Raw genomic sequence first — 7,321 nt, forward strand, 5'->3', positions numbered from 1 at the left:
GAGTATAACTTCGGGATCTCTGCCAATTTGCGTCAAAACGATGAAAAGGCTGATTTAACCCCGCAAATACCATACATTTTTGGAGGCACATTCAAGACTACTTGAGCTCTGCGTCCAGGCTGAAAAGGTTGAATTAAAGGCAGCCAACAACGCTGTTTCTCGGATAAAGAAACTGCTGTCCTCAATTCCCCCGGCTAAATGCAGTCTTTGGCTGAATTACGCATGCCCAAGACAGCATGCACTGCAGCAGCACAAGGCCTACTTTCTTAGGGCTAAACTCCCCCTCTTTCACCGTTGTGTGGATGCCCAAGACTGCATGCACTATAGCAGCACTGGGCCTCAATCACATGGGCAAAGGTTACTGTCTTTTGCCGGCTAAAGGACGCCCAAAGTAGCAAGCAACTATGGCAGAATCGGGCCTCCGTCGTTAGGGCAAACCCAGTTAATTTAACCGGCCTGGAAGTGTCCATGTGGGCATAAATCTCTATAATACAGGCCAAACTCACTATTTTTTACTTGCACAACTTGGAATGTGGAAATCAAATGTTTTTCATAGCAGTCATTTTCAATATTTTGAACAGTAAAGGCCTATTCCAGTTCAATGTAACACAATTAATATCACAGATAGCAACTGACTCCTCCCGGATGCATCATAGGCTCGGATCAGTGGCTAGATGTACAGCCGTATGCACCCATATTCATTCAATTTGGATCCTTCCATAAAGCAGCTCATTTGGCCCGGATCAATTACTTTACATACCGACATATATTTAATATGCATCAATGGGGAAAAAGAAATGCAATCGAAATAATATCAAAACAGTTTATTAAAAGGACATCAAATTATTTCTTGTACATGTATGAATCATATTTATTTATAATTAGTTCGAGACAATATATACACACATACATATGGAGTAAAAACTATAGCTCACATTAGAACACAAGAGCTACAACTAATACAACCATAAATACCGACCACCTAACCCAAATACCACAATTCTCCCAGAGAATAGGTCGCAGTGGCCTCAAGTGAATGGTGGAACTTCCAACTGAGAACTGGTGTGTGTGTATATATATATATATATATTATATATAAAAATATAAATATATATTTTTAATTCTGTTCAGTGTGGGGATGTCGACAGTAGCACGCCTCCTGGAGCTACCCCGGTTTGCTGCCAGGTTGAACCACCTAATGGCATGCTTTAGAATCTGTTCATCAGTGGATGCATGTGTGGCATGATTCTTTCTGACGGCATCTGTAATCACACAAGCAGATACAAAATCTCATGAATCCTCAGTGCAACATAGAGCAGAAATGCAGTCTAAAATCTAGTAGCTGTCTGGCACTTAAGGTGTGCTATGCTATATTTAGAGCCAATATATCATATAACTATTATGTAAAGATATAGTCGAGTAACATTTACCCAAGTAGAGAATAAAGTTGCAATTCAAACATTTTATTTAGCACTGTTAAAAAAAGATCTGGGAAAGATGGTTATTCGTAAGTTTGAACACTACTCAAGACCTCTGGGTGAATCCAAATTGTTTTAATTAAATATGAGTTACTTACGCAGGAGCAAAGTCTTAGATGTCATTTGACAGAATAATTTTTTTCCATTCATTCGAGGATGTTCCACGTTTGGCATCATGTCGTCTGATCGTTGCCAGGGAGGAAATCGAAAAAGTACGATTAATATTTGATACTTTACAGAATGTTTGAAAAAACATTTCCATCAAACATGGTATTGTCTAGTGTTAATTACATACAATAGATTTTAATCAGCTTTATGAGATTCTTAAAACAAAAAAACTCACCACTCATTAGAATGTTGACGGGATCTTTGAGCCGTTGCTCAAAAAGGTCCACTTCCTCCATTGTGGTACACGGAAACGGAACCGGGTCTCTCACCTCTGTAATTGTCTCCAGCATGCCTAGGATTTGAACTGGAACAGCTATATAAAAAAACCATTAGAAAAAGTTAAAAAATGTAACGATTAAGAGATTTTACATAAAATATGGAAATATCAAGTTTTATACAATTTAATTAATGCAATCATAATAATCATATTCACTTGGATTCAATGTGACAGTGTGTATTGCATGTCTTGTATCCAATTAATAATTGTTAACATTTAAAAATTAAATGATTAAAAGGTTCAATTTGAATCCCATAGCCGTTTGAGGTGTTGCTCACCACAGCAGGCAATGGTGTCTGAACCACACACCCCCTCGCCAGGTGGGCGTGTCCCCTGGCGTGTTCGCTGTCCTGCTGGTTATGGAGTACATGGAATAGTTAGGAGGAGGCAATGATTGGAGGACAACTGTCCCGCTAGTGGTTGGACCCCTGTTTTGTGGGGAATTTTCATTTTCACTGTCTCCATCCGAGTCTCCATAGAAATGGCTAGAAAGAGATAGAAAAACTAATTGGTCATACTATAAAATGAATGACAGACGCTTTATTTTATTAAGGTAAAAGTGTTCTAAAGAATAAAATGTATACACATTTACTCACACCGGCACTGGCTTCCTCTTTAGGAATTGCCTCCTCTTCTGACTGGAGATCTGATGTGTCTCAAGACATATTTCCACCAAGTAATTATCTAAAAATTAAGTCACATAAACACAATGAAAAAGTACAGAATTATAAACAGAACAATGTGATTAAAATGTTGTTTCCCCCAACATATATAAAAGTGATTTTTTATATCCGTTTAAAACGGCCAATTAATACAATATTAATATAATACCGCATGATCCAATTACTCTGACGTCACGTGTCTGCCAGTCTTGTCCAGGTTGTTCGGCGCTTCTGACAGCCTTGTCCACCCTTTCGTCCCTCGGATAATTCGGAAACGGTAGCAGTAGTGCCACAAAGCTGGTATAGCTTTATGGCACTACTGCTACCGTTTTGTTAGTCAAGAATTCTATGAAGTGGAACATCCTGAATTACAGAGGAAAGAAACAAACAGTGTCACTTGTCACAGAAATATAACCTTCTGTTCCAAGAACTTTGAAAAAAATAATATTTTGCAACTATTAAAGTTCTTAATAACCAGGAGTATGAAAATGTGTGTTTGACAACACGAGGTATACCGTAAAAAAGAGATTAAACGGCAATAATAGGCGTGTTATACACATTGAAGAGAAGAAACTTTACTGAACAGTCAAAGTTGTATTCAGTTTCCCATCAATCACAGTGATGTAGTCAAAACATCTTGACGGACCCTCCGTCTAATGGTGGAGCTGGAGACAGGCCCATTCTTTCTGTTCATTTTATCTAAAACAAACCAAAATACAAACAATGTTTGAAATGCATCTATTCTTTCAGGAAATATACAATATCTATTTGTTCTCAATTGTATTAATTTGTAGTGCTTATATAGCATGTCAAGTCATTTTTATAAAAACACTGTTACGGATGCGTGGTGTGGAGGACCCAAACGCAGCAGGAGTTTCACGAAAAACTGAGTTTATTCTCAGTACAGGAACACGGACAACACCACACGGGAACGAAAAAAGACGATCTGACACCAGACAAACAGAAGGACACAGATTAAATACACAGGGGAACGAGACACAGGTGGAAACAATCAGGGCGTGTCTGGAAACAATCAGGAAAGAAACAGACAAGCACAGGGAGGGAAGAGCAGGGAAACAGGAAACGAGACAGGGACTTCAACATAAAACAGGAAACACACAGATCCTAACAAACACTACGCTATTAAGAAAGTATTTTAATGAATTAATACAAATCTGGTCATTATAAAGTTAAACAGGTTATACGGTTCCCTCTCAGATGTGTCTTTAAGTTGCTGTGAAAACATTTCCTTCCAAAGAATGTGTGCTTACCTGAATTGTAGAGATGGCGATCAACAGTGTTGTCACTTCTGTACAACTGTGAGGATGACATTGCAAATTCTAAGTTACGTGTTGAGAACTCAATACATGCATAATTAAATTAAAACAGGTCTGTGCTGGCGCTCGCTATTAGCTCGCGAGCTAGCGCTATTAGCTCATGAGCTGCGCTATTAGCTCGCGGCTAGCGGTTAGCTCGCTCAGCTTCCATCGCGCACCCTTGGGTTGGAGCTTAAGTAACCTAACCACTGACAATTCAGCGCTAGCTGCAGAAGATAGCTCCATGAGAACCACACCTGGTAGTTAGCTGGACCAGCCCTGGCAGAGGGGACACGTGCAGTAGCAACATCAGCTTATACACCATCACCAACTGTGTGTGATTAAATACGATTTTCTCTTTTAAAACCGGGATGTTACGGTAATAACTTATTTACGTTGAAGTCTAACAATACCTCAAACTTCACAAAGCAATGTTAGCGGCAGCCAAAAGAGGAGGGAACTCTTAAGAAAACGAGCCATAATTCGACAGTAGCAACACAATTCAACACTTACCTAACTCGTACTTCTGGCGCAAAGAGCTGCAGTTTTGAAAATACCAGTTTGAAAAGTCGAAGGGCAACAACTTGGAGCATCCACCGCAGTTACAACGCTGTCTGATGGTGCGCGGATCCGGTGGCATGACCAAACCGAGTGTGACAGGAGGGCGGATAGGATCAACTGCTATCTGGGATGCGTCGCACTCCGCTCGTGGTGGTCATTGCCATTGTGACGGTCTTATTTCTAGTTGACACTAAATCCTATATGGCAAGTTTCTGCTGCACTGCTCTCTTGAGGTTGAAACTTTCAAGCATGTTACATGCATTTAGCTGGCGCTTTTATCCAAAAGCGACTTACAGTTAGAAGTTAGATGTCTCGCTCCGGGACACCGACACTGGACAAATACTCACGGTCGCCCTATAATGCTCCTATAAAGAACAAGTATCAAAACCTATTATTTCTTCTACTTTGTACTCTTAAAAAAATGCAATATGTTTAATGTAATGACAAAAGTTAGCTACATTTAGATTCAGATTTACAGAGTTTGAATGTAAAAGTACACATTAATATAAATATAATATGATCTGCCTTAAAATTACAAAGAAAATCGTTAAATTGTTAGTATGGACATAAACCTTCATATAAGGAGCTCCACCTTTAATTACAGGTAATAATTGTTGTTTTACATGAATTTGTATGTCATTTAAGAAAACGGTAAAAATACTGTATTAATAATACAGTCATTTTTCTTTACAAAAATGGGAAAAAAATGTTATTTTGTATTATGAGCATAAAACTTAAATTAACAGTTGGGTTGTTAATTTAAAGATAATGTCTGTAATTTCACAGAGTTTTGTATGTAATTTAAAAAGAAAGAAAAATACTGTAAATATTTAGAGTTATTTTCCGTAAAATTAGGATCTTTTTTTACAGTGTACTATGGACCCAGCGGAATCGGAGAGTTTCCGGCAGGCCCTCACCCACCAAGGAGCGCTCGTGGGGCAGCACGAAAGACTTCTTCACGAGACACTCACCGCCCTCCAAACCCTCAACACCCAGGTCCAGCACCTCACCTGCAAGGTAGACCAAGTCCTTTCACCCCCCGATTCCTCTACCTCCTCCGGAGAGGTCACTGGGCCTCCACCCCAGCTCAATGCTTCTCCCCCATCTCACCCCTCTCCACCTAACCAGCGATCATCATTTCCTCATGAGGCTAGGATAGCTCTCCCTAGGAGTTACGATGGCAGGTTAGGAGATTGTCGCATTTCTTATGCAGTGCGCATTTGTTTTCCAACATCAGTCAGTTATGTATGCGTCTGAGCAGGTAAGAGTAGCATATGTCACAAATTTATTGTCTGGTAGAGCACTTACGTGGGCGGAGTCCACGCTGTCTAGGGGATCGGAGATGAATAGTTCCTATTCAGCTTTTACAGAAGAGTTTAGGAGAGTTTTTGATCACCCTAGCCGAGGGATAGATGCTGCCAGCCAATTATTCTCGCTCTCCCAGGCTAGTCATAGCGTAGCCGAATACGCAGTTGAATTTAGAATTATAGCTTCTAATAGTGGATGGAATGATGACGCCACGCTGTGCATTCCGTGGGGATTGAGCGATGAGGTGAAGGATGGGTTAGCGGTCAGGGACAGGGCTACTAGTCTAGACAACCTCATAGAGCTTTCCATCAGGCTAGACAATCGCCTACAGGAGCGTAGACGAGAGAAGTCACATAGACCCACAGACTACAATTCCCATGTGCCCCGGCATCAGCGCTTCTCCCCAGAGCAGAACTCCCAATCTAGAGCCACTCCACGGCTCGTTAATCGGTCTTCTTCACCCAGTGAGGAGGAGCCCATGCAGTTGGGTCGCACCAGAATATCTCCAACAGAACGACAGCGCAGAGTTTCCATGGGAATGTGTCTTTACTGTGGAGCTCCTGGGCATGTCATCGCACTGTGTCCCCAGCGGCCAAAAGAGCTGGCCCGTCAGTAGCAATGGGCGTACTGGCGAGTCCAACCAGATCCACACTGCCCATTCAACCCCGTAAGCAGCTTGATGCCTCCATCTTGTGGGAGGATCAGGTATTGCCCGTTAACACTCTGATTGACTCCGGAGCCGATGAAAGCTTCATTGATGTGGAGTTTGTGAGAAGCAGGCATTCCCACGGAGGTCCTGGAGGTCCCTCTAGAAGCCCGCGCACTAGATGAAGGTCTGCTGGCCCGTGTTACCCATCGCACAGTTCCTGTTACTCTCCTATTGTCCGTAATCATCGGGAGATGGTTCAGCTCTATGTTCTCAAGACACCCACTACGCGTCTGGTTCTAGGACGTCCCTGGCTGGAGTGCCACAACCCACAGATCGATTGGACCACCGGCATGATCAATGGATGGAGCGTGTTCTGTCACTCTCACTGTCTGCAGTCCGCCCAAACACCTGGCAGGACCACGCCGGTCAGACCTATCTCCACCCCACCCGATCTGTCCTTAGTGCCTTCCCAGTACCATGACCTGGCAGATGTGTTCAGTAAGGAGCGGGCACTCTCTTCCTCCTCATCGTCCCTACGATTGCGCAATCGATCTCCTTCCAGGAGCCCCGTTGCCCTCAAGTCGATTGTTCAATTTGTCCCGTCCAGAGAAGGAAGCCATGGAGAAATATATTCGAGAGTCCCTAGCTGCCGGACTCATCACGCCTTCCTCGTCTCCTGTCGCAGCTGGCTTCTTCTTTGTTAGCAAGAAGGATAAGACTCTGCGCCCGTGTATTGATTACCGGGCTTGAATAACATCACCATCAAGAATAAGTATCCCTTACCTCTCATCAGCTCAGCATTCGAACCACTTCATGGGGCCACCATATTCTCCAAACTGGACCTCAGAAATGCCTACCACCTAGTTCGGATTCGTAAGGATGACGAGTGGAAGACGGCATTC

The 7,321-nt window shown here is 42.4% G+C and overlaps 2 long non-coding RNA genes across 3 annotated transcripts; both read right to left on the bottom strand.

Moving 5' to 3' along the window:
- Window positions 1-1,141: 1,141 nt before the first annotated feature.
- Window positions 1,142-2,230, bottom strand: LOC130207898 (uncharacterized). Its single transcript, XR_008834347.1, has 4 exons — window positions 2,202-2,230; window positions 1,822-1,959; window positions 1,577-1,660; window positions 1,142-1,262 (listed from the first exon to the last, which is right to left on the bottom strand). It is a non-coding gene; the product is annotated as an uncharacterized LOC130207898 (long non-coding RNA).
- A 681-nt stretch (window positions 2,231-2,911) lies between these two features.
- LOC130206557 (uncharacterized) lies at window positions 2,912-5,019 on the bottom strand. 2 transcript variants are annotated; one of them, XR_008834145.1, is made up of 4 exons: window positions 4,415-5,019; window positions 3,857-3,902; window positions 3,170-3,284; window positions 2,912-2,948 (listed from the first exon to the last, which is right to left on the bottom strand). It is a non-coding gene; the product is annotated as an uncharacterized LOC130206557 (long non-coding RNA). The 2 variants fall into 2 exon arrangements; XR_008834142.1 differs by lacking the exon at window positions 2,912-2,948 and having other exon boundaries at window positions 2,955-3,284.
- Between the last annotated feature and the right edge of the window lie 2,302 nt (window positions 5,020-7,321).

This window comes from Pseudoliparis swirei, chromosome 2 (assembly GCF_029220125.1).
Source record: "Pseudoliparis swirei isolate HS2019 ecotype Mariana Trench chromosome 2, NWPU_hadal_v1, whole genome shotgun sequence".
Taxonomy (NCBI): Eukaryota; Metazoa; Chordata; class Actinopteri; order Perciformes; family Liparidae; genus Pseudoliparis; species Pseudoliparis swirei.